The 4,699-nt window shown below is 43.0% G+C and overlaps 1 pseudogene; it reads right to left on the minus strand.

Annotated features, from left to right (window-relative positions):
• Nucleotides 1–1,764: 1,764 nt before the first annotated feature.
• Nucleotides 1,765–2,619, minus strand: LOC138445134 (succinate dehydrogenase [ubiquinone] iron-sulfur subunit, mitochondrial pseudogene; annotated as a pseudogene).
• Between the last annotated feature and the right edge of the window lie 2,080 nt (nt 2,620–4,699).

The raw sequence follows: 4,699 nt of genomic DNA on the forward strand, positions 1-4,699 counted from the left end.
ATTATTATTAAGCATATCACACATATATACTATATTAGAAATCCAATATCACACTGCAAAGTTATTACTTTATATAATTTTATATCTTTTAGAGAACGTGAGAGAAGGAAGAAGCCGTGGTTCAAATGCCACAGACTCTCTCAACTCCTACAGATGCTGGGTAGATTTTCCTGAGTAAATTTTCTTGATTTGCTGCATCCCCTCAGAAGAACCTCCAGAGTTTATACGATGTTCGGTGTTCTTTATCATTTTCACAGTTGTGCTTACTCTGCAGGGACAGGCCCATGCGGCAGCTCATTTCGCCATCCTGGACGTGGAACCTGGAGATCTGTGCTTAGCCTCTCGTTGCTCTTAGAGGAATGCTTCCTGCACACGGCAAACAGCTTTCAGGATGGTTTAAATGGCCTGTGCAGGGCTTCCCTGGTGGCCCCGTGGTAAAGACCCCAACCGCCAATGCAGGAGACATGGGTTCAAGTCCTGTTCTGGGAAGAGCCCTCATGCTAAGGAGCAAGTAAATGCACGCACCGTGAGTACTGACCTGTGCTCTAGAGCCCAGGAGCCACAGCTATTGAGCTCACACGTCACAACTGCCGAAGCCCAAGTGCCCTAGAGCGTGTGCTGTGCAACAAGAGAAGCCACCGCAATAAGTCGGCACACCGCAGCTACAGAGCAGCCCCGGTTCACCGCAACTGGGGAAAAGCAATGAAGCAGCACAGCGACGAAGACCCAGCAGTCAAAAATAAATGAATAATAACAAATTATAATCATAAATATATAATAAAATAAATAGAAATTACAAATAGCCTGTACGAGGGAAGGAAAGACTTCTTTATAGTCACAATGTCACTGAACACGTGTGGGATGCATGCTTTGAGTCTGATTGATTGGATAAGTGTTTGTTTATACCCTACCATCTGCATCAGACAGGATGGGAGATGGTTTAACAGCTACATACACTACAGCAAGAAAGATGAAAATTAATAGAGAAAGTAAAGCAAAGGGAAAGTAAGAACTGCTCAGAGGTATTGCTAATAATGTTATTCCATCTCTAAGTTATGTCTGACTCTGTGAACCCATGGACTGCAGCATGCCAGGTTTCCCTGCCCTTCACTATCTCCTGGAATTTGCTCTACCCCTGTCCACTGAGTTGGTAATGATGAATTTATACTAAGATAATAGATGTTTTCTCTTTCTTGACTGCTCAGTGGAACCAGAAAAACATGTGGCTTTTTTCAAGATGAACTATACTTGAGAGCTTATCCCATGATTGAAACTCACAGCCTGAGTGAGCACTTGAGTTAGGTTCTTTGGGGCTTATTTCTCAATAGCACTTAACCTATGAGATCAGCTAGCTACTCACTGACACAGTTTCCAAGCCATTTGCTTTAATACAAATGTTCCTTCTCTCTTGTGCCAGTATTTATAAGCTCCACACAGAAATTCACTACCTATCTTCTTTCTCAGAAATATTCCACTAAAATTTACCATTGCCTTTTTTGTCTTATAAAAATAAATAACTGAAGTTGAAAAGTATATGAATAATCTATTTGGATTCATTGGGAAGATCTTGGCTCTGAATATATAGGGTTGATATACCAACGACTAAATTCCCCTTCAGTCTAATTACTGTTGTTTCATAACACCAGTCCAAAGTCTTTTTTTTTTTTCTTTCTTAGACTGTTTACATGTCTACTGTTGCACATGCTGTATTTGTGGGAAATCACGACCTCTGAAGGAACTTGGAGGTGAACTGCATTCGTCAGGTTGAGCATGGCAGTTAAGCAGAAGCCTGCTTCTCTTTATAGGTTGCCATCATCTTCTTGATTTCAGCAATAGCTTTCCCAGGATTTAGCCCCTTGGGGCAGGTCCGTGTGCAGTTCATGATGGTGTGGCAGTGGTACAGAGAGAAGAGGTCCTGCAGCTTGGCCAGGTGCTCCACCGTGAAGTCGTCTCTGGAGTCGGTCATCCAGCGATAGGCCTGCATGAGGACTGTGGGGCCCAGGTACTTGTCTCCATTCCACCAGTAGCTTGGGCAGCTGGTGCTGCAGCAGGCACAGAGAATACACTCATAGAGCCTGTCCAGTTTCTCATGGTCTTCTATGGACTTCAGATACGGCTCCTTGCCTCCCTGGGACTCATCCTTCTTCTTTAAGTAAGGCTCGATGAACTTGTACTGAGCAAAGAAGTTGCTCAAATCAGGAACAAGATCCTTTATCACATACATATGTGGCAGAGGGTAGATTTTGGAAACTTTGCTGAGGCTGGTGTCGATCCTGTGGGTGCATGCAAGAGAGTTGCCTCTGTTGAAGTTCATGGCACAGGAACTGCAGATGCCTTCTCTGCATGATCTCTGGAAGGTCAGGGTGGAATCAATCTCATTCTTAATCTTGATTAAAGCATCCAGCACCATCAGACCACAGTTGTTCAAATCAATCTCATAAGTTTGCATATGAGGTTTGTCTCCAGTCTTGTCTCGGTCCCATTGATAGATGGCAAATTTCTTGATTTGGGGTGCTGCGGCTGCAGCTGTCTGGGCCCCATGGCAGGCCTGCAGGCAGCCCCACCAAGGGCTGTGGCTGGGAACCTGTGCCTCAAGGAGAGAGTGACCACAGCCTCCATCTTGGCTCCTGACCCAAAGTCTTTTATTCTTGCTTCAAACTCTATTGTTAAGTCATAAATATTAAATTCCATCACAGCTGTCATTGGTCCTTTAAGACAGTTGACTTGTAGCCACATAAAGGTGATTACATCGCCCCTGAAATTTCAAAACTTGGAGCTGCTTTATTCAGTTGTGGTGAAATCTGCCTACCAATATTTATTCCCACCCTTCTCCTTTGCTAACAAAAACCCTGATTTTATTCAGAGTAGCAATTTGACCAGCCCCAGACAATGATTCATGATGGGTTTAGGCCAATTATGACAATCTTTCATCTTTGCCACATACTCTTTTTCCCAGACTGCTTTGCAAAAAAAGGTGGCTGTTTGACCCAAATCTGGTCATGAGATGGTTTGAGGAAGCTGCTAGGGGGTTATCTGGGAAATATTTTCTTCTGTTGTAAAAGGAAATTCCTTTTTTTTTCATCCAGAATCTTTTTTCTTTCTAAATTAAATGTCTCTTGCAAGGATTTGATATTAGAACTGTGACAGCTATTTTGTGGGTACAAGCCTGGGGATAAAATCTTGATATCTTGAGGACTAGAAGGATGAATCTACATCCTGATGACATTTTCAGAATTTCTGCACCAAACCTGGACCCTTATCGTCAAACATACTATGTGAGGCAAACTACTTTAGGGTTTAAGTTGCTTTCAGTCAGGCATTCTGTTGCTTGGAACTTACAGTGGCCCTACCAAGTGGTTAGTTAAAATTGGTGGTCTACAGAGAATTTTACCATGAAGCCAGAATTAGATCTTAACCCCACAGAGGGTAGTACTTAGAACAAGATTTGAATGATTTATTCAGATAGTTGTGTCACTAATAACTTTTCTGAAGACCTTCTATTTCAGTAAACAGTCATTGAAAACCCAAACAGAGCAGTGCCATTGGGGATTTTCCTTGTCTGCATCTGAATAAATGTGTCTGGTCCCTGAAGGAGACCCTGGTCAGATTTGCAAGACAAAAAAAGCACCCCCATCCTGAGTGGATCTCACCAAATATTTGTTGCTTTTGGATGTTCTGCAGGTTCCTGCTCAGAACTCCTAAAGAAGAATCCGCAAGCTCTTTCTTGGCTCTCAAGTCTCCTTGGAAATGGAGGCTTGCCTCGTAGCCCACAGCATCTCCTTATCCTCCAACCCTACTTTTACTGTGCCCCAGGGTTGATGTGCACTCCACTGAGCAGGGGCCTGGCTGTGGACTCCTCGTGAGGGTCTTTGCACCATCACAGTTGAATTCATACACGAATCTCACCTGTTTCTAACTACATGACCCACCAACCCACTGTGGGAGGTTGACTCAATACACATCTGTTACTATTTATAAAAGAGTGTGTCTGCTCCCCATTTCCTTTTTAAATGCATCTAAGAGCAGGGTCTCCAGAAGTCACTGGGGTCCTGCCTCCCTTCAGGTCAATACCAAATCCTTAGTAAGACATCTTTGTTCATTTCCAAGGCAAAACATTCAATATCACAATAATCCAAGTCTATGCCCCAACCAGTGATGCTGAAGAAGCTGAAGTTGAATGGGTCTATGAAGACCTCCAAGACCTTCTAGAAATAACACCCAAAAAAGATGTCCTTTTCATTATAGGGGTCTGGAATGCAAAAATAGGAAGTCAAGAGATACCTGGAATAACAGACACATTTGGCCTTGGAGTAAAGAATGAAGCAGGGCAAAGGCTAATAGAGTTTTGCCAAGAGAACACCCTGGTCATAGCAAACACCCTCTTCCAACAACACAAGAGAAGACTCTACACATGGATATCACCAGATGGTCAATACTGAATCAGATTGATGATATTCTTTGCAGCCAAAGGTGGAGAAGCTCTATACAGTCAGCAAAAACAAGACTGGGAGCTGACTGTGGCTCAGATCATGAACTCCTTATTGCCAAATTCAGACTTAAATTGAAGAAAGTAGGGAAAACCACTAGATCATTCAGGTATGATCTAAATCAAATCCCTTACCATTATACAGTGGAAGTGAGAAATAGATTCAAGGGATTAGATCTGATAGACAGAGGGCCTAAAGAACTGTGGACAGAG

This window comes from Ovis canadensis, chromosome 8 (assembly GCF_042477335.2).
Source record: "Ovis canadensis isolate MfBH-ARS-UI-01 breed Bighorn chromosome 8, ARS-UI_OviCan_v2, whole genome shotgun sequence".
NCBI lineage: Eukaryota > Metazoa > Chordata > Mammalia > Artiodactyla > Bovidae > Ovis > Ovis canadensis.